At 44.2% G+C, this 27,797-nt stretch overlaps 1 protein-coding gene across 44 annotated transcripts in view; it reads right to left on the reverse strand.

The window, feature by feature from the left end:
- LOC105466295 (argininosuccinate lyase-like) overlaps positions 1–16,652 on the reverse strand; it is a 177,962-nt gene extending 161,310 nt beyond the window's left edge. For 18 of the 44 annotated variants that reach the window (XR_011622520.1, XR_011622501.1, XR_011622500.1 and 15 more), the window contains exons 1-3: positions 16,126–16,650; positions 10,984–11,125; positions 6,752–6,913 (exon numbers count right to left, since the gene is read on the reverse strand). The gene's annotated coding sequence lies outside the window, so the exon portion shown is untranslated. Of the gene's footprint in view, positions 1–6,751; positions 6,914–10,983; positions 11,126–16,125 lie in introns of all 44 variants that reach the window. The other 26 variants (XR_011622508.1, XR_011622498.1, XR_011622523.1 and 23 more) reach the window with 9 other exon arrangements.
- Between the last annotated feature and the right edge of the window lie 11,145 nt (positions 16,653–27,797).

The raw sequence follows: 27,797 nt of genomic DNA on the forward strand, positions 1-27,797 counted from the left end.
ATGCCATCCAGAACACCATTTGGGATCTGAGAATCAAGAAAATGGCTAGCCCAGTCCACCACTGGCACCTGATCACTCCCTCTGGAGACTAAGGCTGTGCTGACCCAGGCGGCCGACACTACAGCAGCTGAAACCCACCCTCCTGTGCTGAAAGGTGAAGCTGCTTCCCCTGTGTACACAAAGTAGCAGCGTTCCTGCATGAGAGAACAGGCAAGCCACAGGGCTGTCTATTGGGCTGAGGGAAGAGGTCCTACCCTGAGGCTGCTCCTATGAAGAGTCATCAGACAGGCATTTTCAATCGCTCTTGGCTACATTATGACCTGGAGGTAGATTACAGTGTCTGTCTGAACTAACAGTCATGAGCTCTGTGGGACAGGGGTAGGATAGGGAAAGAGATCATGTTCCTACCTACATAGGAGGCAGAGCTGGTACAGCTCCTCCCTCCCTACAGAGACCTGTGAGTATTTCACCAGGAGCTGCCCCAGCCACCCCTGTAAAGGCTACTGTTCACGTTCATCTTGAGATGTTGGTGGGTAAGCTTTGTGGTCCAGCTCTGCCCAGCTTTGTCTTCCCCTCTGGGCTGAACAGGCAACTCAGAGTCTAGGCATTACATAGACCAGCCTATCACCTGAAACAACAGAGACGAAATCACAGTAAACAAAGATCAAACACACACCATCTGCTTCTGCCATAGCTGGCTCTTACTCATGAGTGCCACTTACTGGCATGAAGGTTAAAGGGCACAAACCAATAAAAAGTCTACTGACAGAAGGGCACAGGGCTAAAGAAACAAAGCCAAAGCCCCCTACCCAATAGATGCTATAGTTACACCCACAAGGGGGGAAAGCCCCATCTAAATTAAAGTAAATTCAAAAACAAGAAGTGACAACTTTCCCAGATGAGAAGAAACCATCATAAGAACTTTGGCATCATGAATTTAAAAAAAAAAAAAAAGAAAGCAGAATGTTTTGACGCTACCAAAGGACGCACTAGCTCTCTGGCAATGGATCCTAACTGACCAAAATGACAATTCTGAAATGAAAGATAATGAATTCAAAATATGGATTATAAGGAAGCTCAATGAGATCCAAGAGAACATTGAAAATCATCACAAAGGCCGGGCGCGGTGGCTCACACCTGTAATCCCAGCACTTTGGGAGGCCGAGGCGGGCGGATCACAAGGTCAGGAGATCGAGACCACGGTGAAACCCCGTCTCTACTAAAAATACAAAAAATTAGCCGGGCGCGGTTGTGGGCGCCTGTAGTCTGGGAGGCTGAGGCAGGAGAATGGCGTGAACCCGGGAGGCGGAGCTTGCAGTGAGCCAAGATCGCGCCACTGCACTCCAGCCTGGGCGACAGAGCGAGACTCCGTCTCAAAAAAAAAAAAAAAAAAAAAAAAAGAAAATCATCACAAAGATATCAGAGCAATGCAGAATGTGAATTAAATACAGATATCTATAAATTAAAAGAATGGAATTTCTAGAAACGAAAAACACACTGAAGGACCGATTTACAGTTGAAAGCTTTAACAATAGGCTAGACTAAGCAGAAGACAGACAGAAAATAGAATCCCACTGACTTCTGGCTTGTAAAATTTCTTCTGTGAAGTCTGTAGTTAGTCTAATGTGATTTCCTTTATAGGTGATTTGAAATTTCTCTCCTGCTTCTTTCAGAGTATTTTCCTTCTAGTTGACTTTAGATAGTCTGGTGAAGTTCATTTTGCAAAGTATTTCCAGGTATTCTCTGAGCTTCTTGCATCTGAATGTGTACCTTTCTAGCAAGGCCAAGAGAGTTTTTCTGATTATTCCCTCAAATATGTTTCAAATCTTTTTACCTTCTCCTCTTCTCTCTCAGGAATGCCTACAACTCATAAGTTGGGTTGCTTTACATAATTTCCTATTTCTTGACCTCTTATTTATTTAAATTTTCTTTATTTTTTACCTGTGTTAGTTCAAAAGACCTGTTTTGTTTTTTGAAAAAGATAAGAAAATTGATATGGTGTTAGGCCAGGCACAGTGGCTCATGCCTGTAATCTTACCACTTCGGGAGGATGAGACAGGTGAATCGCCTGAGCTCAGGAAGTTCAAGACCAGCCTGGGCAAGATGGGGAAACCCTGTCTCTACTAAAATACAAAAAATCAGCTGGACATGGGGGCAGGTGTCTGTAATCCCAGCTTCAGGAGGCTGAGGCATGAGAATTGCTCAAACCTGGGAGGCAGAGGTTGTAGTGAGTCAAGATCATGCCAGTGCACCCAGCCTGGACAACAAAGTGAAACTCTGTCTCAGAGAAAAAAAAGAAAAGAAAAGAAAGAAAATTGATGTGGTGCTAGATTAACCAGGAAAAAAGAGAGAAGATTCAAGTAAGCACAAGCACAATCAGAAGTGATAAAATTGACATTACAACTGATACCACAGAAAACAAAAGATCATCAGAAACTAATAAAATATCTCTATGCATACAAACTAGAAAACCTAGATAAAATCGTTAAATTTATCCCTCCCTGCTCAGATGTGGCTCGAGCTGGAGGCACACAGGGCGAGATGCCACAGACCTTCAACCCAGAGCAGCTTGGAGCCAGTGAATAATAGCTCTTCAAGTCTGCAATAAAAAATGGCCTCTTCTAGAGAATTGTTTGAACCCGGGAGGCAGATATTTCAGTGAGCTGAGATGGCACCACTGCTCTCCAGTCTGGACAACAGAGCGAGACTCTGTCTAAAAAAAAAAAAAAAAAAAGCCTCTTCATGGCTTAAATTACAAAAGTAAACTAAAAGACATACATGTTTTTCTTTACCCCAACTCATTCCTTACATGTAGACTCAATCTTTTCAGCATTTGCTTTACTGGTTTAGTAAAAGCCAGGAAAAACAACTTTGTGGTAACGAGAATGTTATCCAACTGTATGTTGTTTACCTTATTGTAAATACTGGTGAACAGCTGTCAATAATGGTTTTATATTCCTTAAAAAAAAAAAAAGAAAGAAAGAAAATGGATAAATTCCTGGAAACATACAACCTCTTAAGACTGAACCAGGAAAAAAATAGATATCCTAAATAGCCCAATAACAAGTAATGAAATAGATTCAGTAATAAAATAATTTCAAACAAACAAACAAACGAAAAAAACAAGAACAAATGGGTTTACAGCCAAATTTTGCCAGAAGTACAATGAAGAGCTGGTATCAATCTTACTGAAACTATTCCAAAAATTTATGGAATTTTTCGATTGGAAGAATCAATAACATTACCGAGACCATATTAACTAAAGCAACCTAAAGATTCACCACAATGCCTATCAAATTACCAATAACATTTTTTACAGGATTAGAAAAAAATGATCCTAAATATCATATGGAACCAAAAATGCATCTAAATAGCCAAAGTAATCCTAAGAAAAAGAACTAAGCCAGAGGCATCATGTGTCTGACTTCAAATTATACTATAATGCAATACTAAATAAACCAGTATGGCATTGGTACAAAAACGGACTGATTAATAGAACAGAATAAACAGTCCGTTGCTAGGAAGGATACAGCTAAAAAAGGGAGAAAAAAATTGTGAAAGAAAAGAGAATAAACAACCAGTAATAAAGCCACATGCCTACATACAAGTGATCTTTGACAAAGTTGGCAAAAATAAACAATGGGGAAAGGGCATTCTATTTAATAAATCGTGCTGGGAAAATTGGCTACCCATAGGCAAAAGAATGAAACTGAATCCCCATCTCTTACCATATGCAAACTTTAACCCAAGATGCATTAATGACTTAAATGAAACACCAGATGCTATAAAAATCCTAGAAGAAAATGTAGGAAAAACTCTTCTAGATATTGGCCTAGGCAAATAATTCATAAATTAGTCCTGAAAAGCATATGCAACAAAACCAAATATACACAAATGGGACTGAAACTAAAGAGCGCAGCAAAAGAAATGATCAACAGAGTAAACAGACAATCTACACAATAGAAACAAAATATTTGCAAACTTTGCATCTGAAAAAGGACTAATACACAGAATCTACAAAGAACACAAACAACTCAACAACAGCCAAGAATAAACAACCCCATTAAAAAGACCACAAAGGATATGAACAGACATTTCTCAAAAGAAGACATACAAGTGGCCACCAAACATATGAAAACTTGCTCAACTTCACCAATCATCAGAGAAATGCAAATTAAATCCACAATAAAGGCTGGGCACAGTGGTTCACACCTGTAATCCCAGCACTTTGGGAGGCCAAGGCGAGTGGATCACCTGAGGTCAGGAGTTTCAGAACAGCCTGACCAATAAGGTTAAACTCCAACTCTACTAAAAACACAAAAATTAGCTGGGCTTGGTTGTGAGCACCTGTAATCCCAGCTACCCCGGAAGCTGAGGCAGGAGAATTGCTTGAACCCAGGAGGCGGAGGTTGCAATGAGCTGAAATCATTTCACTGCACTCCAGCCTGAGTGACAGAGCGAGACTCTCTCAAACACTCAAACACACACACACACGCACACACAATATCATCTTACATAGTCAGAATGGCTATTACTGCAAACACAACAGATGTTGGTGTGGATGCAGAGAATAATGAATGCTTATTCACTGTTGGTGGGACCATAAATTAGCACAAACTCTATGAAAAACAATATAGAGATTTCTCAAAGCACTAAAAATAGAGCTACCATTCGACCCAGTGATTATACTAGGCATCTACCTGAAAGTAAACCTTATATACAAAAGTCACTTTCACTCATATGTGTATTACATTCCTACTTATAATAGTAAAGTCATGGAATTAACCTAAATGTCCATTAACAGTTGACTGGAATTTTTAAATGTAGTGCATCTACACCATGAAATACTATGCAGCCATAAAAAAAAGAAATCATGCTCTGTGCAGTAACATGGATGGAGTTGGGGGCCATAATCCTAAGTGAAATCACTCAGAAACAGAAAATCAAGTACCACATGTTCTCATAAGCAGGAGTTAAACAATGAGTACACAAGGACATAAAGATGGAAACAACAGATAACAAGACTCCAAAAGGCAGAGATTGGAAGGAGGTTGATGGTCAAAAAATTATCTACTGGTAATGAGATGTGATCAAGGCACTACACACCAGCTGGGACAACAGAGTGAGACCATGTCTCAAAAAAAAAAAAAAAAAAGATCTGTTGGGTACAAAGTTTACTATCTCAGGATAGTTACACTAGAAGCCAAACCTCACCATTATGCAATATATCTATTTGACAAATACGCACTTACACCCTCTGAATCTAAAATAAAAAACAAAAGAAGTTTATAGTAGTAAACACCTACATCTCTTAAAAAAAGATCTCGCCTGTGCATGGTGGCTCATGCCTGTAATTCCAGCACTTTGGGAGGCCGAGGCAGGTGGATTGCCTGAGGTCAGGAGTTCAAGACCAGCCTGGCTAACATGGTGAAACACCGTCTCTACCAAAAATACAAAAAAAATTAGCTGGGTATGGTGGTACATGCCTGTAGTCCCAGCTACTCGGGAGGCTGAGGGAGGAGAATTGCTTGAACCTGGCAGGTGGAGATTGCAGTGAGCCAAGATTGCATCACTGCACTCCAGCCTGGGCGACAGAGGGAGCCTCTGTCTCAAAAAAAACCAAAAAGATCTCAAATAAACAACCTAACCTTACACCAAAAAAAAAAAAAAAAAAAAAAAAAAAAAAAAAAAAAAAAAATTAGCAGAAGGAAAGAAATAATAAAGATTAGAGCATAAATAAATGAAATAGAGAATTTTAAAAGTTTTAATCGGCCAGGCACGGTGGCTCACGCCTGTAATCCTAGGAGATCTCTTGAGGCCAGGAGTTCGAGACCAGCCCAGCCAACATGGTGAAACCCTGTCTGAACTAAAAATACAAAAATTAGCCAGGCGTGGTGGTACGCTCCTGTAATCCCAGCTACTCAGGAGGCTGAAGCAGGAGAATCGCTTGAATCCGGGAGATGGAGGTTACAGTGAGCCAAGATTGTGCCACTGCACTACAGCCTGGGCAACAGAGTGAGACTCTGTCTCAAAAAATAAAACAAAAACATTAATCAATTAAGCTAAGAGTTGATTTTGGGGAAAAAAAATCAAAATCAAAGCCCTTACTTTGACTAAGGGCAAAAATAGAGAACATGTTAATAAAATAAGAAATGAAAGAGAAGATATTACAACTTATTACAGAAATTTATTTCTTACAGAAATAAACAGAATTATAAGGGACTATCATGAACAATTATAAATCAACCAATTTGACAACTTGGAAGAAATGGTGAAATGACTAGAAACATATAACCTACCAAGACTGAATGGAGAATAAATAGAGAGCTTAAAGAGACCAATAACAAATAGAGAACCTAAAGAAGTAATTTTTCAAAACTCCAAAATATAGCATAGGACCAGATTACTTCATGGGTAAATTCTACCAAACACTCAAAGAAATTTTAGTATAAAACATCCTCAAATTCTTTGAAAAAATAGAAAAAAGAGGTAACACCTTCAGAGTCATTTTACGAGGCAGCATCCCCTTGATATCAAAGCAAGAAAATATACTTCCAAGAAGAAAATTATAGGCCAGTATCCTTGAGGAACACGGTGTTTGAATTAAATCTAAATAAATCTGCTTACAAAGAATCAATTCTCAGCAGACACTTTTCAAAATGAAGAAAATGTAAAAATTCTCACACTAGATTCTGGATAAAATAAACACTCATTTATAGCCTCTTTGTCAGATATTGTTACTGAAACTTACATTAATTGAGGAGTTTGCTTGAGCAGCAGTTTCTTCATCTGTTGGGAGCTGATATATCTGGATGCCACTGCTAATCAATTCACTCATTATCTTACTCTTAAACATCTGTAAATCATGTTTAGAAATTGTGTCTGCTTTGGTAATCAGTGGTATAATGTCCACCTATTAAAAAAGAAGACAAATAAAATCTCAGCATCAAGGATTCATTGTTCATCCTACAGTTTTTATAGTAAAGCTTCACAATCCCTGGCAACAAATTGCCTAACTAGATAATCACTGGCTGTCATGCCTTTCTTAAAAATTATTTTCCAAAATTATCAATACTTTTGAAGATTCATCTTTTATCCAAATTCACATTTAAAAGTCTCAACCTTGTTTCTCTTTTAAAATCCCTTATACCTCTACAGATACGGAGTTAGTAAAATGTAAATAGTAGGACAATGTAAATTATTTTCGATTTGATTTCTTATTAAGCTGAGTGATGAGACAAATTGAAAGAACTTTCATCAAAATTGTGGAAGGGACTTTGTCTGCTTTCTACATCACTTATTCCATCAATCAGTCTTAATTAATGTCCCATTTTCACACACTCTTGCCCCACCTAGATGTGTTTGCAGATAGATTTGCTTTGCTTTTGTTTTTCAAAGATCACCTAAAAAGAATATAGATTGGTTACCATATTCTTTTTTTTTTTTTTTTTTTGAGATAGAATCTTGCTCTGTGGCCCAGGCTGGAGTAGAATGGTGCAATCTAGGTTCACTGCAACCTCTGCCTCCCAGGTTCAAGCAATTTCCTGTCTCAGCCTCCCGAGTAGCTGGGATTACAGGCGCATGCCACCACACCCAGCTGATTTCTGTATTTTTAGTAGAGACAGGGTTTCACAATGTTGGCCAGGCTGGTCTCAAACTCCTAACCTCAGGTGATCCACCCACCTTGGCCTCCCAAAGTGCTAGGATTACGGGCGTGAGCCGCTGCACCTGGCCTGGTTACCATTTCTAAAGGCGCGCACGTGTGTGTGTGTATATGTGTGTGTGTGTATATAAGAACACCTTGCAAACAAATATGTTCATTTTTCTTTTGTAAAACGACATTATTTCCACATAGGAAGTTAAATATTTGCATATTTGAGGTTGAATTTTTACCCACAGTCTTCTCCTAGTGCTTCAATATGATCACTCCTGTCCTTTGCATTTGCACTTAAATAACTAAACTTTTTAGAAAATAACAATATACAAAATTATAAAATGTTTCATTACTGTTAAAATATCTTATGAAATCATAGCTCCACAAAATCAATATCTGTAATATAGTAGAAATATATGAATATAAATTTTAGGCAGACTGCTTTCGTTTTAGATTGCTCAAAGCACATTTTTTTAAAAATCCATGGACAGGCCGGGCGCGGTGGCTCATAGTCTATAATCCCAGCACTTTGGGAGGCCGAGGCGGGTGGATCACCTGAGGTCAGGAGTTCGAGATCAGCCTGGCCAATATGGTGAAAACCCTGTTTCTACTAAAAAATACAAAAATTAGCTGGGCATGGTGGTGGGCACCTGTAGTCCCAGCTACTCGGAAGACTGAGGAAGGAGAATCGCTTGAACCCAGGAGGCCGAGGTGGCAGTGAGCTGAGATCGAGCCACTGCACTTCAGCCTGGGTGACAGAGTGAGACTCCATCTCAGGAAAAAAAAAAAAGAGAGAGAGAAAGAAATGGAAATTTTCTATGTCAGTAATTCCTCAGGTTTTCAAATTTAAGGGGAAAGGCATTCATTGCAAGGAGAACTGACCAACTTGAAAAAGAAGACAAGCAGGGCACGGTGGCTTATGCCTTTAATCCCAGCACTTTAGAAGGCTGAGGCCAGCAGATTACTTGAGCCCAGGAGTTCCGGACCCATCCAGATAATATGGCAAGACCCCCGTCTCTACAAAAAACTAAAAATGATGGCCGGGCGCGGTGGCTCAAGCCTGTAATCCCAGCACTTTGGGAGGCCGAGACGGGTGGATCACGAGGTCAGGAGATCGAGACCATCCTGGCTAACACGGTGAAACCCCATCTCTACTAAAAACTACAAAAAACTAGCCGGGCGAGGTGGCGGGCGCCTACAGTCCCAGCTACTCGGGAGGCTGAGGCAGGAGAATGGCGTGAACCCGGGAGGCGGAGCTTGCAGTGAGCTGAGATCCGGCCACTGCACTCCAGCCTGGGCGACAGAGCGAGACTCCGTCTCAAAAAAAAAAAAAAAAAAAAAAAAAAAAACAACTAAAAATGAGCCAGGCATGTGGCCACACACCTGTGGTCCCAGAAACTTCAGGCTGAGGTGGGAGGATCCCTTGAGCCTGAAAGGTCGAGGCTGCTGTGAGCCTTGTTCATGCCACTGCACTCCAGCCTGGGCAACAAGAGCGAAACTTCGTCTCAACAACAACGGTGTGTATTCCTGACTATTGAATGTACTACTAATTAAGAACCTGAAGCAGCTCTTAATTTAACTAGAAATCTAATTTATTTCAAGTACTTAATGACATCTGAGATTAAATACAAAGTCTCTTTTCAGTTTGAACAATACACAGCAAAAGTGGAGACTCCTTGGATAAAGGGAACCCAAATTAGAACCTTTTCTGTCTTCAACTAAAGTTGTCTTCAACTAAGTAAAGTTGAAGACAGCATGTTTTGTTAGGGCTGAGTAAAGAAAAGAATCTGACAATATGACAATTTCTGTTATATCTATATTGGCCTTCTATTTTTTAAAAAGAAGACATACTTTTAACCCTTTCTTTTTTTTGAGAGAGAGAGGGTCTTGCTCTGTGGCCCTCTCTGCAGTGCGGTAGCATGATCACAACTCACTGCAGCCTCAACCTCCCAGGCTGAAGCGATCCTCCCACCTCAGCCTCCTGAGTAGCTAGAACTACAAGTACATGCTACCATGCCTGGCTATTTTTTGTAGAGACAGGGCCTCACTATGTTGTTCAAACTCATCTAGAACTTCCAGGCTCAGGCAGTAGGGTGCAAAGGGGACTCTGGAAGCCAGGTGTCAAGTCCCAATTTGTCCAAGATATCCTGCCCAAGATAACAACAACCTGTGTTGGGCAAGTCACTTAACCTGTGAATCTCAGACAAAGCAAGGAGCAGTAAATACTTCTACGTTCTTTTTTCTGGAGATGGAGTTTTCTCTTGTTGCCCAGGCTAGAGTCCAATGGCGCGATCTCGGCTAACTGCAGCCTCTTCCTCCCAGGTTCAAGTGATTTTCCTGTCTGGCATTACAGGTGCCTGCCACCATACCCGGCTTTTTTATTTTAAGGCTCTTGTTGCCCAGGCTAGAGTGTAGTGGTGTGATCTCAGCTCGCTGCAACCTCTGTCTCCTAGGTTCAAGTGATTCTCCTGCCTCAGCCTCCTGAGTAGCTGGGATTACAGGCACCCACCACCATACCCAGCTAATTTTTTTGCAATTTTAGTAGAGAGAGGGTTTCACTGTGTTGGCCAGGCTGGTCTCAAACTCCTAAACTCAAGTGACCCACCCACATCAGCTGGGATTACAGGTGTGAACCAACATGTCCGGCTCAAGGTTCTATTCTAATTCTAAAAGTCTCATTATCTCAATGGGGTAGTAAATAGATTGCACTTTAAGATACAGGAGAGGTAATAATCCAACATTTTGATATGGGGGAGGTAGTAAAATTCAACATTTTGTAAAACATGGCAAGTTTTTTGTGGACTTGATTTTCAAATGCAGTACACCCTTGAACAACACGGGTTTAAGCCGTGTGGGCCCACTTACATGTGGATCTTTTTCAACCAAATGCAGAATGAAACCTGCATATATGGAGGCCCAACTATTCATATACCCAGGTTCTGCAGGGCCCACAGTGGGGGCTTGACTATGCCAGGATTTTGGTAAAAACAGGGGTCCTGGAACCAATCCCCCATAGTACATGTCCTATACATATACCATAGGACAACCAGACTATTTTTATAGTTTTAAGAAACATAGATTTGCCAAGTCTATGAGCCTTTCCAGATCATTTGTACTATGCTTACATAGAAACCCTTCGTAGAGGGAGTCTAATATACAGGAAATACTTACATAGAATATTTTGCATATTAAAACCGGGCACAGTGGATGCCGCTTGTAATCTCAGCACTTTGGGAGGCTGAGGCAGGTGGATCACCTGAGGTCGGGAGTTCAAGACCAGCCTGGCCAACATGGCGAGACCCTGTCTCCACTGAAAATACAAAACTTACCCAAGCATAGTGGCAGGTGCCTGAAATCCCAGCTACTCGGGAGGCTGAGATGGGAGAATCACTTGAATGCACGAGGCAGAGGTTGAGGTGAACTGAGATCGCACCACTGCACTCCAGCCTGGGTGACAGAGCAAGATTCCATCTAAAAAAAAAAAAAATTCCGCATATTACTTTCTCTTCAAAAACAACTTCAAAATTGTTTTAAATGAACACGTCTTTATGTCAGCAATATGCTACATTAAAACAATTAACATCCAAATATATAAACAAGTATATACAAGAAACTTATTATACTTAAAGGCACTTATTATCAAACACTGAAAAAAAAAGGAACATCTCCAATCAATGGTGACAGCTACAACTGAGGACAAACTTTATTTCAGGAACATACATGTATCACTTTTCATCCTAACACTCATCTAGCAAAGTAGGTTTTTTTGGTTTATTTGTTTCTTTTTTGAGACAGGGTCTCTCTCTACCAACCAGGCAGGAGTGCAGTGGCACCATCACCGCTCACTATGGACCTCGGCCTCCCACGCTCAAGTGATCCTCACACCTCAGCCTCCCAAGAAGCTGGAAATACAGGCATGCGCCACCATGTCTGGTTAACTTTTGTATTTTTTGCACAGGCAGGGTTTTGCCCTGTTGCCCAGGCTGGTCTGAAACCTAAGCTCAAGAGGTCTGCCAGGTGTCAGCCTCCCAAAGTGCTGGGATTATGGGTGTGAACCACTGCACCAGGCCCTAAGTAGATGTTAAAATCCCTAATTAAGATAAGAAACTGAGGCATCATGAAGATAAGGCTACAAGTCTAAGAACTGGGAGGGCTGGAAGCCCACACAGATTCCTTAGATTTGAGCGCAGTGTACCAAACCAAGGGGGCAGGGAGTGCTAACTTAATGTTAGCTGGCAGGCTGGTGCAGGTTTGCAGCAGAGTTTTCAATGATTTATGGGAAATAGTAAGAACATGAAAGTAAATTTTTTTTTTTTTTTTGAGACCGAGTCTCGCTGTGTCACGCAGGGTGGCGTGCAATGGTGCGATCTCAGCTTACCGCAACTTCGGCCTCCAGGGTTTCAGTGATTCTCCTGCCTCAGCCTCTGGAGTAGCTGGGATTACAGGTGTATGCCACCACGCTCAGATAATTTTGTATTTTTACTAGAGACGGGCTTTCAGCATGTTGGCCAGGCTGGTCTGAAAGTAAACTTTTCCATAGAGCTAAATGATTCCCCATTTAAAGATCTTTTATTCTGAGAGATTCTGTTCTTTCAAATTGTTTGAATGGAAATATCCTCTTGTTAAATGAAATGATGGTGATAGGAGATAGTGGTGTGTTACTCTTTTTATTGGCTGTACCTGGTAGAATTAAAAAATCAGCATTTCTATTGTAGCCTCCTAATTTGGGGAAAATATTTCTTTAGAAATCTAAAAGTCTGGAACTTCCCATCATTATGCCTCCCCAGAATAATAGAGGACTTTACTTAAAACACAGATGCCCCTCAAGATTCTCTCATTAATCTCTACCTTATTCTGTTTGGGTTAAGACATTTAGGGATTGTCGGCCGGGCGCGGTGGCTCAAGCCTGTAATCCCAGCACTTTGGGAGGCCGAGACGGGCGGATCACGAGGTCAGGAGATCGAGACCATCCTGGTTAACACGGTGAAACCCCGTCTCTACTAAAAAATACAGAAAACTAGCCGGACGCGGTGGCGGGCGCCTGTAGTCCCAACTACTCGGGAGGCTGAGGCAGGAGAATGGCGTGAACCCGGGAGGCGGAGCTTGCAGTGAGCTGAGATCTGGCCACTGCACTCCAGCCTGGGGGACAGAGCGAGACTCCGTCTCAAAAAAAAAAAAAAAAAAAAAAAAAAAAAAAAGACATTTAGGGATTGTGAAGTGAGAATAAAGTGAGTTTAAGCAATCCAAAACCACGTGCTGACTCTGGATCCTCGAAGATTACTTTCTTCGGAATCTTTTTCATCTGTTAACTTTCCTCTGGGCTCAAACTGTCTTTTCCTAAAACAGTCACATTTGGAATAGTACTGCTACATGGCAATCACTATCATAATAAACTAACTTGAGGTCTCCAATAATCAGCTTTCATCTAAAGTCTCTTTCAGGTTGACAAAATAAAAACTTTCAATATTTTGTCTACCAACTTCCAAAAGAAAATGAGTCTATACATGTACAAATATATGTGATTATATATGTATATACACACATGTGATTTTGATCAGCCTGTTTATAAACTACTTGAAAAACAAGTTGATTTGTAAATTCATTTATGAAATCATTAGTTTATAAACTACTTCATTTTTGCAAGTAGTTTATAAACAGGCTCATCAAATTGAACAAATTTCTTAAAATAATTTCACTGTATAGCTGGCAAATAAGTTATTTACTCTTCTTATTAGCGTATCTTATTTTTACCCGTCCTCCTTTAGCAAGCATCTAAGTTAAACTATTTTATGTCCACAGCTATACAACGAAACATCACTTTCAGTCACAACATATTAAATTCACATTGAAAACTATGAAGAGATCCAGTTACCTTTAGTCTTACATGTACTTATATATACTTTTAATATACTACTTGATGTTTTATGGTGCACAAACACAGAGCTCTTGCAGGATATATAACTATGAGAATACTTAGAGTGTATGCTGATTAAATGGTTCGAAACTCTCTTTTTTAAAGAAAAGTTCATTCTTATTTTTTTTATTTATTTTTTATTTTTTGAGATGGAGTCACTCTTGTCGCCCAGGCTGCAGTGCAATGGCGCGATCCCGGCTCACTGCAACCTCTGCCTCCTGGGTTCAAGATATTCTCCTGCCTTAGCCTACCGAGAAGCTGGGACTACAGACATGCGCCACCACGCCCGGCTAATTTTTGTATTTTTTAGTAGAGATGGGGTTTCACTATGTTGGCCAGGACTGTCTCAAACTCCTGACCTCAGTTGATCCGCCTGCCTCAGCCTCCCAGAGGGCAGGGATTGTGGCGTGAGCCACCGTGCCCAGCCAAGAAACGGCAATTTTAAGAACTTTAAATTCTTAAGGCTCACGCAGTGGCTCACGGTGGTAATTCCACACTTTGGGAGGCCGAGGCAGGCGGATCAACCGAGGTCAGGAGTTTGAGACACCCTGGCCGACATGGAGAAACCCCCTCTATACTAAAAATACAAAAATTAGCCTGGCATGATGGCGGGAGTCTGTAATCCCAGCTATTGGGGAGGCTGAGGTAGGAGAATCGCTTGAATCCGGAGCCGGAGGTTGCAGCGAGCCAAGATCGCGCCATTGCACTCCAGCCTGGGCAACAACAGCAAGACTCCGTCTCAAAAAATAAAACAACTTAAGCATACAGTAAAGTACTCTTTCCATGCCCCAATGTTAAAAGGTCCATTCATTATAGACTACTTGTTTCAAAAAAAAAAATCAAAAATTGGTAAAAATTCTGCTTAAATTCCATATTAAACTAGGATCAAAAGTTATTTTTAGCTCTTCTTTCTTAAATACTTGAAATGTGCTGCTACATTTCTTTCTTATGTATTTATTCATTCAACTAACTTTGGGTGTAAGGTACTTACAAGTTTAAAAGTCCTGACAGTGGAAATAACATAAAAATATTTGCATAAAATACACTCAATGGTTCTCAAAGAGTATCTGAGAGTCTAATCAGCCTATTAACCTTGGTCTAAATAACCAACAACAAATGTGAGCTTTTTGTCACATCCGTGTATTTTCCCCTGTAACCTGATACCTACATTTTAAATGCATTTTTAAAATGTTTCATTTGGCCCTATGATAATTATTTCCCCTGTAAAAAGCGACACGATTTTTGTTTAAGAGCAAACGAGAGAGTATCTGGTCTATGAAAAAAGCTAAGTAGAAAGATCAGCTCCCTAAAGTTTGTAACCAATAACAAGACACCAATGCTACCTTGTTATGTAATCAACAATATGTGAGTCGAAATAAACTAGTGAGCTATACATTTCTGATACATACCAATTTACCAATCAACAGGAGGGGAAGAAATCGCTCAAATGTGACTACTGTTAACAAACATCTAAATATCAGACATAGTCTCTATTAAAATCCTAACCTACCAATTTTGAAATCATTCCTTCGACTTTTGTTATGTTTTTAATCACCCCATAAAACAAAAAAAAGCAGCCTCTTTTAAAATGTAAATTCCCCCCTTTTTCAAAGTAAGTTGCCTAGGGAAATTTAATGCATTAAAATAAAACCTAACAGACAAACCAATTACAACATTAAAAAAAAAAAAAAAACTAAAATGATCAGTAACCAAACCAATAGCTCCAGTATAGCAAAGCGTGTGTTTTTAATCCGTTATGGGTATCCTATTATATTAATAAGCAACAATGTTTAAAAGTCATCCCAATGCCTAAAACACCGCCATAAACATAACATACTTGTCCTTTACTCCAATGAAGCTTAAACTAGACTCGAACTCAGACCATTTCCCCCTTCCTGGCACACTGAAATATACGATGGGGAATCCAAGAAATCAGATATGTTAAGTGCCGGAAACTTCTTCCAGAATAGGGTCAAATTCGTGTTTATCCGCAAATGTCACCGTCCCAGTAAGTCTGCAAATTCTCACCAGCGCTGGAGTACAAAGAGGCCTGACCACGGAAACACCTGACCCAGCATCACGAAGACAGTGGGAAATGCAACCCTCCTTGGGTCGGAGCCCGCCCCAGAGCATCGGCTGCAGCGATGGTGGGGACAAGAGGTGGCCGCTGGTCTCGCGGGTGCGGCGGACAGGGTCCCACACCCCCGGCCGCCTCCCGAGAACCAGGAAACCTGTCAAGCCGGCCGAGACCCACCCTCCGCAGCCCCCTCGCGCTCCTGCCCAGCCCGGCCCCAGCCCGCCCGACAGCTCCCCTTCTGCCCCGGCCTCCCGGCTGCACTCTGCCACCTCATTCCTCCCCGGCTGCCTCGCGGCACCGCCACCTCCTCCCCGCGACCTGGGCTCGGGTGGCCCCCCGCCCGGCCCGACCACGTCAGTCCCCCGCGCGGCCCGGTCCCCGCGGCCTCCAGTCCCGAGCTCCAGTCGCGCGCTCCCCGGCCTCGGCCTCCGCGCTCGCCCCGCTCGGCCGCTCCCGGCCCCACTCCCCAACGCCGGCTACCTGGAGGCAAGCGCAGCGGAGCACTTCATCCACGGTCCCAGGTCGCAGAGGGCCCGTGGTCCCGCTTCTTCTCCAGCTCCACATGGTAGGCGCAGATGGAGAGCAGGATCCCGGCGGCGAGGCACACTGCATGTCGGTTACTCTCTCACACCGCCGCACCGACACTCTCAGCAGGACGGGCGCCGCCACCTTCCTCCCTCCGCCGCTGCCGCCGACGCCGCCTTCCTCCGCCTCCCTCTGCCTCCATCTCAGCCCGTCTGGGTCCCACACAGCCGCCACCGCAACAGCCACCGCAACAGCCACCGCAACAGCCACCGCCGCCGCCGCCGCGCCCCATTAGCTCGGTCGCCCGCTCCAGCCCCGCCCCAACAGGCCTGCGGCCAACCGCCCTGAACCGAGTGAGGCCTGCGGGGCGGGGAAGGCGAGCGCTGTCGCGGAGGGAGGGGGCGGAGCACGCAACCGCCGGGAGGCCGGATGGCCGGCAGACTGAGGCGGGCGCGGGAAAGGTGCGCTCCAGGAGTGGGGCCCGGGAAGGGGTGGGGCCCGGGCGAGAGAGGGGCGGGGCGGAGAAGGGCGGGGTCTGGAGGGGCAGGGCCCAGGAGGGGCGGGGCCGGGCGGGACCGGGCGGCTAGCGCGGGAGGGACTTAGGGGACCGGTGCAAGGAACACATTGCAAGGATGCTACTGTGGGTGACTGGGGGAGGCCTCGGCCCCTCCCTCTGGATTGCCATCCTTTTTCCCTTTTTCGTCGTTATCAGTTGATATTTCTGACCCAATCCAAATCAACCCTGGCAATGCTCGGAAATTTAGAGCCACACTCCTATGACCTCATCTTCCCACTACCAACTCTGGGCACTCTGTGTTCAACCTGTGCAAAACTTTTTTTTTTCAATGTGCAAAAGTATGTTTTGAATTAAAAAACTGTTTTTACAAAATGATTTATGGGCTGGCGGGGTGGCTCACAGCCTGTAATCCCAACGCTTTGGGAGGCCGAGGCAGGTGGATCACTTGAGGTCAGGAGTTCGAGACCAGCCTGGTCTACATAGTGAAACCCCCATCTCTAATAAAAAAAAAAAAAAAAAAAAAAAAAAAGCCGAGTGTAGTGGTGGGTGCCTGTAATCCCAGCTACTCGGGAGGCTGAGGCATGAGAATTGCTGCAACCCAGGAGGCAGAGATCGTGCCACTACACTCCAGTCTGGGTGATAGAGTGAAAGACTCAACAACAACAACAACAACTTACGAATGCCTTGCTTCTCTATAAGCTGAATTTGAGGTGGTTTGCCATAATTCAAATAATATAGAAAAATATAAAGATGAGCTAATACAATCAGGACAAAGAAAACCAAAAGTCAGAATAAAATGAAAGGCCAGGAATCAGAACACAGATAAGCAGGCTATAGGGGCTTACAAAATTATTAAAATTGCGTCGTAAATTTGGCTCTGAGCTTCCTGGTGGCCAAAACTAAAAGGGAAACAAATGTATATGCTTTCTCACTGTCTTCAAGAAGAAACACAGTGTTCTTGGAGATTTTCAGTGTTTCCCTGGTTGCAGCTTTCAATTTTTCAGGGGCTTTATATAGTGATTTTGAGTAATAAGCAATATCCTTGTAATCGTTATCTCTTGTTGGGTAAAAATTGCTCCCAATTCAGCAGCTTAATAAACAATAAACTTTTTTTTTCTCACAGTTTCCATGGGCTAGGAATCTGGGTGAGGTTAGCTGTGTCCTCTGGCTCAGGCTCTCACCAGGATACAATCGAGCTGTCAGCCAGGGCTGCAGCTCTCTCAAGGCTTCAGAATCCTCTTTCAAACCCCCTTCCGCGGCTGCTGGCAGGCCTCAGGTTCTCTCTGGCTGTGGGCTGGAGACATCCAGTGTTTCACCATGTTGGCCAGGCTGGACTTGAACTCCTTACCTCAGGTGATTCACCCGCCTTGGCCTCCCAAAGTCCTGGAATTACAGGCATGAGCCACCGTGCCTGGTTTTTTTCATTTGATTATTTTGTTTTTTGTTTTTTGCTATAAGGTCTAGTTCTGTCCCTCAGGCTGGAGTGCAGTGGAGCAACCATGGCTCACTGCAGCCTCTATCTCCTGGGCTCAAGTGATTCTCCCCTCTCAGCCTCCTGAGAACTGGCACTACAGGCTCGTGCCACCACATCTGATGAAGTTTTTCTCTTGCTATCCAGGCTGGAGTGCAATGGCCTGATCTCAGCTCACTACAAATTCTGCCTCCCAGGTTCAAGCAATTCTCCTGTCTCAGCCTCCCAAGTAGCTGGAAATACAGGCATTTGCCATCACACTGGCTAATTTTTGTATTTTAAGTAGGGATGGGGTTTCACTATGTTGGCCTGACTGGTCTTGAACTCCTGACCTCAGGTGATCCACCAGCCTCAACCTCCCAAAGTGCTGGGATTACAGGCATGAGCCACTGCACCTGGCACACCTGGTTCAGTTTTTAAATGTTATTTTTGCAGAGACAGGGTTCTCTGTACGTTGCCCAGGCTGGTCTCGAAATGTTACCCTCACATGATCCTACCCCTTCAGCCTCCCAAAGTGCTAGAATTCGAGGCATGAGTCACCGTGCCCAAACTCATTCTCTTTCAATTAGCTCAGTTTCAATTTCTTATTATAGAAATACCATCAAATAGAAAATGTCAATGTTAAGCAGGATTTCCATGTAAAGATGGCAAATCACAAAATCTTCCTTCCTTGATACTTATTCATTCTTTTTTTGTTCTTTTTATTTATTTATTTTTTGAGATGGAGTCTCACTCTGTCACTCAGGCTGGAGTGTAGTTGCACAATCTTAGCTCACTGCAATATCCACCTCCCAGATTCAAGTGGTTCTCCTGCCTCCGCCTCCCCAGTAGTTGGGATTACAGGTGTGCACCACCATGCCCAGCTAATTTTTGTATTTTTAGCAGAGACGAGGTTTCACCATGTTGGCCAGGCTGGTCTCGAACTCCTAACCCGAGGTGATCCACCTGCCTCGGCCTCTCAAAATGCTGGGGTTACAGGCATGAACCACTACAGCCGGCCCCTTGATACTTATTCATTCTAATGACATTTATTGTGTGCCTACTATGTGCCAAGTACTGTATTAGGTTCTGAGAGTGAATAAGATGGGACTCCTGCCGCAGGGAGCCTCTGTTCTGATTTGGTGTGAGTTTGGGAGGAGGACATACAGACAAGCAATTCAATAAATAGCAAGCTGAATTTTGAGTGTGATATCTGCTTTGGGAAAACCCGGCAGGAGGAGGCAATGAAAAGCAGGATGATTCCCCCTCCACAGGATGAGGGAGGATTTCTCTGCCAAGGTGATATGGGAGCTGAGGTATGAAACATGAGAAAAATCCAGCTTCAGCAGGAGGTATGGGAAGTCCATTTCGGGCAGGGGAGAGCATGTGCAAAGGTCCTGAAGAGGGAAACCACTTGGCATTTACAGGAGCAGAAAAGCAGCCCAGATGCCTGCTGCACAATGAGCAAGAGGAAAAGAATAGAGGGTGGCAGGCAGGGTCAGATCATGCTAGGATTGGTTTGTTTTTTTAAGAGACATGGTCTCGCTCTATCACCCAGGCTGGAGTGCAGTGGGGCAATCATAGCTCACTGCAGCCTCAACCTCCCGGGTTCAAGGGATCCTGTTGTCTCAGCCTCCCAAGGAGCTGGGACTACTGGCATGAGCCCCACCATGCCTGGCTAAGTTTTCTATTATTAGAGACAGGAGTCTTGTTATGTTGCCTAGGTGGGTCTCGGTCTCAAACTCCCAGACTCAAGTGATCATCCCATCCTGGCCCCAAAAAACACTGACATTACAGGTGGATGTCCCACATCTGGCCAAGATAGGGAGTTTTAAATGCTTTACTTTTAATTTTTGTGGGTACTTAGTAGGTATATATATTTATGGGGTGCATGAGATGTTTTGATACAGGCATGTAATGTGTAATAATCACAGGAGGGTTACTGGGATACCCATCACCTTAAGCGTTTGTCCTTTCTTTGCTTTACAAACAATCCAATTATGCTCTTATCGCTTTTTTGCTTTGTTTTGTTTGTTTTGTTTTGAGATGGAGTCTATCTCTGTCACCTGCGTTGGAGTGCAGTGGTGCGATCTTGGCTCACTGCAACCTCCACCCCCCTCATCCAGGTTTAAGCGATTCTCCTGCCTCAGCCTCCTGCGTAGCTGGGACTACAGGTGTGTGCCATCACACTTGGCCAATTTTTGTATTTTTAGTGGAGACTGGGTTTTGCCATGTTGGTCACGCTGGTCTCAAACTCCTGACCTCAGGTGATCCCCCTGCCTTGGCGTCCCAAAGTGCTGGGATTACAAACATAAGCCACCACATCTGACCTCTTTTAGCTATTTTTAAATATGCAATAAATTATTGTTTACTATAGTCACCCTGTTGTACTACCAAATACTACATCTTATTCATTCTAACTGTATTTTTGTACCCATTAATGATTCCTGTGCACCCCCTCCAGCCCACTACCCTTCCCAGATTCTGGTAATCATCATTCTACCCTCTATTTTTGAGTTCAATTGTTTTAATTTGTAGCACCCACAAATGACTGGGAACATGCAAAATTTGCATTTCTGTGTCTGGCTTATTTTAATTAACATAATGATCTTCAGTTCTACCCACGTTGCCGCAAATAACAGGATTCTATTCTTTCTCATGGCTGAATAATACTCCATTGTGTGTATGTAACACATCTTCTCTATCCATTTACCTGTTGATATACACTTAGATTGCTTCCAGTCTTAGCTATTGTGAATAGTGTTGCAATAAATACAGAAATGCAGATATTTCTTCAATATACTGATTTTCTTTCTTTGGGATATATACTTAGCAGTAGGATTACTGGATTATAAAGTAGCTCTACTTTTAGCCTTTTGAGGACCCTCCAAACCATTCTCTGTAGTGGTTGTACTAATGTACATTCCCACCAACAGTGTACCAGGGTTCCCTTTTCTCCACATACTCAATAGAATTTGTTATTGCCTGTCTTTTGGATATAAAGCATTTTTAACTGGGGTGGGATGATAGCTCATTGTAGTTTTGATTTCTGTTTCTCCGATGATCAATGATGTTGAGCACATTTTCAAATACCCATTTGTCATTTGTATGTCTTCTTTTGAGAAATGTCTATTCTGATCTTTTGTCCATTTTAAAATCAGATTATTAGATTTTTTTTTTCCTGTTGAGAGAGAAAAAAACAATGAAAGAAAGAAAAGAAGGAAGGAAGGAAAAGGAAAGAAGGAGAAAGAAAGAAAAGAAAGAGAAAGAAAGAAAGGAAGGAAGGAAGGAAGGAAGGAAGGAAGGAAGGAAGGAAAAGAGAAAAAGAAAGAAAGAGAAAGAAAGAAAGAAAGAAAGAAAGAAAGAAAGAAAGAAAGAAAAGAAAGAAAGAAAGAAAGAAAGATAGAAAGAAAGAGAAGATTGTGTGCAGAGATAGAGAAGTACATAGTAATCAAAGGGCAAACCGTATACCTGGAAAAACTAGTACAGAATGACTGGCCTGGAGCCAACCCTGGCTAAACTATTGAATTTCAATGATAAAGAAAGTATTCCAGTGGCCTTTGGGCAGGAAAACATAAGGACATGTGGGAAGAACCTCCAGCCAGCCTCAGAGCTTCCCATAACCCCAGCCAAAGCTAGATGACAATAAAGTCAGAAGTTAAAGGAAAAACTGAAGAAAAGGAAAATGAATCAAGAATATTCTCCCAGGCCAGGCGCGATGGCCGAACGCCTGCAATCCCAGCACTTTGAGAGGCCGAGGCGGGCAGATTACCTGAGGTCAGGAGATCGAGACCAGCCTGGTCAAGATGGTGAAGCACCATCTCTACTAAAAAACAAAAATTTCCAAGCGTGGTAGCGTGCACCTGTAATCCCAGCTACTCAGGAGGCTGAGGCAGGAGAATCGCTTGAACCCGGGAGGCGGAGGTTACACTGAGACGAGATCGCCCCAGTGCACTCCAGCCTGGGCGACAGAGCAAGATTCTGTCTCAAAAAATAAATAAATAAATAAATAAATAAATAAATAAATAAATAAATAAATAATGAAAATAAAAAGAAATAGCTATCCAAGTACAAACGCATTAAACAGAAACTCTCAAACATGCACCAATTCAAAAAATACAGCAGCTATAGGTAAAAATAGAAACTGCAGATTAAAAAGAATCATGATACTTTTATTATCTTTTTTCATAATTTTAATGAATGTTGAATAAAAAGATATCACTTTCACATAGGCATTTATCTGAAGTTCAGAATTTCTCCCACCTTACTTTAGTTTCTTCAGCTTCTTACTTTAGTTTCTTCAGCTTCTGTTGTATCAAGCAAAATGAAAGTTATATATATTTGAACTAAAACACATACAAAATACGTAAAGTTATTTGGTTTTTTTTAGAGTGTCACTCTGTTGCCAGGCTGGAGTGTAGTGGTGTGATCTCAGCTCAATCTAACCTACGCCTCCCAGGTTCAAGCGATTCTCCTGCCTCACCCTCCCAAGAAGATGGGATTACAGGCACCCATCACCATGTCCAGCTAATTTTTGTATTTTTAGTAGAGTCAGTGTTTCACTATGTTGGCCAGGATTATCTCTAACTCCTGACCTCATGATCTGCCCACCTTGGCCTCCCAAAGTGCTGAGATTACAGGCCTGAGCCACCACACCAGGCAAAGTTATTTTTAATGCATTAATATATCAACTTACCTAACTACCTATTTGCAAAAAAAGGGGTATAAATTATCAACTTTTTTTTTTTTTTTTTTTTTTTCCGAGACAGAGTCTGTCTCTGTTGCCCAGGCTGGAGTGGAATGATGTAATCTTGACTCACTGCAACCTCTGCCTCCGAGGCTCAAGTGATTCTTGTGCCTCAGCCAGGCATGGGCTACCAGGCCTGGCAATATCACTTAATGTTGAGTTATTTCTTGGTGGCTGAAAATTTCATGATTTTTTACTGGCTTCTTTGTACTTTTTTTTTCTCTCTCTCTCTCTTCTCTCTCTCTCCCCCTCCCTCTCTCTGACAGGGTCTCACTCTGTTACGTAGGCTGCAGTCTCAAACTCCTGGGTTCTAGTGATCCACATGCCTCAGCCTCCCGAGTACCTGAGACTACAGGTGCATATTATAACTGGGTTTTAATTTTTTATAGAGATGAGATCTTGCTATGTTCCTCATGCTGGTCTCATACTCCTGGCCTTGAGCAATCCTTCTACCCTGCCTTTCAAAAGTGTTGGGATGACAGGTGTAAGGTATAGCACCCGGCCTGCTTTGTACTTTTCTATAGGACTTAGATTTTATATAATAACTACAAACAATTTTTACAAAAGCAATAGTCATTCTAAACTTTTTAAAATTAAGCAGTGATTAAGAATGAGCCACAGAAAGTAATATTAATTCAGCACCTATTATATACTAGATATTTTGCATATAGCAAATCACATAGTCCACATATCAAGGCAAGAATTATAATCTTTATTTTCCAGGAGGCAAAACTGTGGATTACAAGCCTTTGTTCATTCTAGAGTTACACAGCTGCTGCCAAAACAAGTGCCCTCTTCCCAGAAGCCTGCTCCCTGCTGGTTTTATCAAATTCTACCCCCCACTTCCTCAGCCACATCTGTGAGCAAGAATGTTCACACACACACATTTCTGCTATATTCCATCTGCCTAGGCCAGGAGCTTGTCATGACAAACCAAATGCAATACCTATTTCCTGACCAAACCTGTTATTCAGTATCTCTGTGATTTGAGAAATGGTTTGATTTCATTCTGACAAGGATCACAATGAGGTCTTAAAATAAGTTAGAATTACAAACCATCTATGTGATTAGTCTATGTGAAAGGGTGTGATTTTCAGATATACCCAGCCCTTTGAGATGCTCTGCTGGAAGGTGGTTGAGGTGCAAAGTACTATTGACTCACGGTCATCTTGGTCCATTGTCATTAATAATGATAGTTTGTACTTCTTTCGTGTTTGTGCTAAAGGTGGTTTCAAAACCAGGAAGAAGCTTATCAATTTCTAGGTATTCAAATATCTATTTCACACTGTATATGTGCGTGTGTGTATGCTATGAAATTATATACACACATATATTCACATACGAATACATACACACACATATTTATATATTTACATTATACTAGAAAAAAGTAATTTTTTTTTTTTTGAGATAGAGTCTCACTCTGTCACCCAGGCTGGAGTGCAGTGGCATAATCTCAGCTCACTGCCACCTCCGCATCCCAGATTCAAGCAATTCTCCTGCCTCACCCTCTGGAGTAGCTGGGATTATAGGCACCTGCCACCACACCTGGCTAACTTTTGGTAGAGATGGGGTTTCACCACCTTGGACAGGCTGGTCTTGAACTCCTGACCTCGTAATCCACACACCTCATCCTCCTAAGGTGCTGGGATTATAGGCGTGAGTCACTGTGCTGGCATAAAGTAAATTCTTAATGATCCATGAAAAGAAAATGGTAGGCCAGGAGTGGTGGCTCCCACCTGTGATCCCAGCACTGTAAGAGGCTGAGGGGGGAGGATCGCTTGAGTCCAGGAGTTTGAAACCAGCCTGGGAAACATGGTGAGACCCCCTCTCTACAAGAAATATACAAATTACCTGGCTATGGCAGCTCGAACCTGGGATCCCAGCTACTCAGCAGGCTGAGGGGGGAGGATCACTTAAGCCAAGAAAGAAGAGGTTGTGGTAAGCCGGAATTATACCACTGCACTAAATCCTAAAGGAAAAGTGGTACTTTGCCTCAAAGAAAGGGAAAAAATTGGTATCCATGAAAAATTTAAACTGTCTATATCTACATAAATCTATACAGAAATAGTATATTAATCAAAAAGCAAACTCTTAATAGTTCATGACAAGCAAATAGCAAGCCAGGTATGGTAGTTTATGCTTGTAATCTCAGCACTTTGGGAGGCTCAGGCAAAAGGATTGCTTGTGTCCAAAAGTCTGGGAACAGCCTGAGCAACATAGTGAGAACCAATCTCTCAGAAAAAATCAGAAATTAGCCAGGCATGGTGGCATGTGCCTGTAGTATCAGCTACTCAAGATGCTGAGTTGGGAGAATTACTTCAGGCCAAAAGGCCAAGGCTGCAGTGAGCCATGATCACACGACTCCACTCCAGCCTGGGTGACAGAGCAAGACCCTAAAAAAAACGTAACTGTAAACAACATAAATACAGAAGACATGAAGTGAGAAGCTACCATGTCCAGAGTGAAGAAAAAGGGCCCGAGCAGAGGCTCATTCCCATTCCCACCAAAAAAAGAAAAGAAAAATGATGAGACACTAAATAAAACAAAACTCAGTATGAAACCACGCAGGTAGAATTTATTATAAATTTGTCACAAATCCATTTTCAAGGTTAAAAGAAGAGGCAGGTGTTTTGCTAAAGCACTCTGCTTTAAAGTTACCAATAAATAAGAGTCCAGAGAAGCTTTAGGTTCCTTGATACTCTGGACCACCAAAGATTAAAAAGATGGATCCAGAAGAGGTGACTGTGGGGCAAGAGGAAAGGGAGAAAAGGCCACGAAGAGGCAGAGGATGGGCTTGACTATCCACTATAACGCCGAAGGTGGGCCAGAAGAGGCCATCGTGAGACAGGAGCTAGTATAACACACAACACAATAAGACAGAAGCTGGGACTTGGGAGGCAGGCACAAGGAAAGAGACGGGCAACGTGAAAAAAGCAAAATGCAGCATCCGGGCCTAGAAACACCAATGTGAGAATGCTAAGGTAGCTTGGAGAAGAAATAGTCAGGCAAAAGCTGTGACAGCTCATGCTGCCACAAGTAAGGTAGTGAAATTGGAGGGCTGGACTTGAGAAACTTCTTGGTCTAAATGGCCATGAGGAGCTGGACAGGAGTTGAGTCCAAACAGATTGTGGTGAGGAAAAATTTAAGCACCAGCCAAAACTGGGAGGAAGACCTGGGCAAGAAGGGGATGATGAGACGCAGCAACTGGGTCTGGAGAGGCCGGCTTAAAAAACGTCTGGCCCTGGAGAGGCCACCAAAAGGCAAAGACGGGGGCTGGAGAGGCTATTCCCCGTGAAAAATGAGCTCGGTAAAAAGAGGCCACTGGGAGGCAGGAGCAGGGCCGGTCGGAGCAGCGGAGAAGCAGGAGGCGCTCTGGCCTGTGGTGGCCGCAGTGAGGAGAGAGCTAGGGGTGGAGAGTCCGCTGGGAGACAGAGGCTGGGCCTGTGCAGCCCTTCGGGAGGCAGGAGGCTGGTCTTGGAGAGGCCGACTGGAGGTCAAGTCCAGGGACGGAGGAGGCCGCCGAGAGGCATGAGCGGGGCTGGGCCTCAAGAGGCCAGTGGCAGGCAGGAGGAGCTGGGCCTGGAGAGGCTGACTTGAGGAAGTCTGGCAGCTGGAGAGGCCATGGAGAGGCAGGAGCTGGGCCGTCGGAGGCCGACTGGAGGACGAGTTGGGCCTGCAGGGGCCGCCAGGGGTAGGAGCGAGCCCCGGAGAGGCCCACTCGAGGACAGTACGGGCCAGCACAGGCCGACAGGAGGAAGAGATGGGCCTGGAGAGGCTGGCTGGAGGAAGTCTGGGGCATGGAAACGTCATCGGAGGGCAGGAGCCGGGCCCGGAGAGGCCACCATGGGGCCCGGCTTCAGGATGTTTGGGGCCTAAAAGGCCGCTGAGCATGAGCTGGGCTGCAGCCGAGTCCAAAGAAGTTGTTGGGAGTCCGGAGCAGGGCCTGCGGCCGCAGCCGGGAGCATGAGGAGCTGGGCCTGGACAGGAGGCTGGGAGGCCGTAACTGGGCCTGGAGAGGCCGGCCTGAGAAAGTTCTGGGCCTGGAGAGGCCACAAAAGGCAAAGGCTGGGCCTGGAAAGGCGGTTCCCCGTGAAGAATGAGCTGGGCCTAATGAGGCCACTGGGAGGCAGGAGCGGGGCCTAGCGGAGATGCCAAAAGGCTGGAGGAGCTCTGGCCTGGGCAGGCCGCAGTCAGGCGGGAGCTGGGCATGGAGAGCCTGCTGGGAGGCAGAGGCCGGGTCTGTGCAGGCCTTCGGGAGGCAGGAGGCTGGGCCTGGTGAGGCGGACTGGAAGTGAAGTCCTGGGCCTGAGGAGGCCACCCAGAGGCATGAGCGGGGCTGGGCCTCAAGAGGCCAGTGACAGGCAGGAAGAGCTGGTCCTAGAGAGGCTGACCTGAGGAAGTCTGGCAGCTGGAGAGGCCACGGACAGGCAGGAGCTGGGCGACGAGTTGGGCGCGCAGGGGCCGCCGGGAGCAGGAGCGAGCCCTGGAGAGGCCGACTCGAGGCCAGCGTAGGCCTACAGAGGCCGCCGGGAGGAGGAGCTGGGCCTGGAGGGGTTGGCTGGAGGAACTCTGGGACGTGGAGATGCCGTCAGAGAGCAGGAGCCGGGCCCGGAAAGGCCACCATGGGGCCCGGCTTCAGGACATTTGGGTCCTACAAACGCCGCGGAGTGGGATCTGGGCCGGAGCCGAGGCCAAAGAGGTTGTAGTGAGGCTGGGGCTAGGCCTGCGGCCGAAGCCGGGACGAGGAGGAGCTGGGCCTGGACGGGAGGCCGGGAGGCCACAACGGGACCTGGAGAGGCCGACCTGAGGAAGTTCGGGGCCTGGAGAGGCCGCCAAAAGGCAAAGGCTGGGCCTGGAAAGGCCGTTCACCGTGACGAATGCGCGGGGCCTAGTGAGGCCACTGGGAGGCA

This window comes from Macaca nemestrina, chromosome 4 (assembly GCF_043159975.1).
Source record: "Macaca nemestrina isolate mMacNem1 chromosome 4, mMacNem.hap1, whole genome shotgun sequence".
Taxonomy (NCBI): Eukaryota; Metazoa; Chordata; class Mammalia; order Primates; family Cercopithecidae; genus Macaca; species Macaca nemestrina.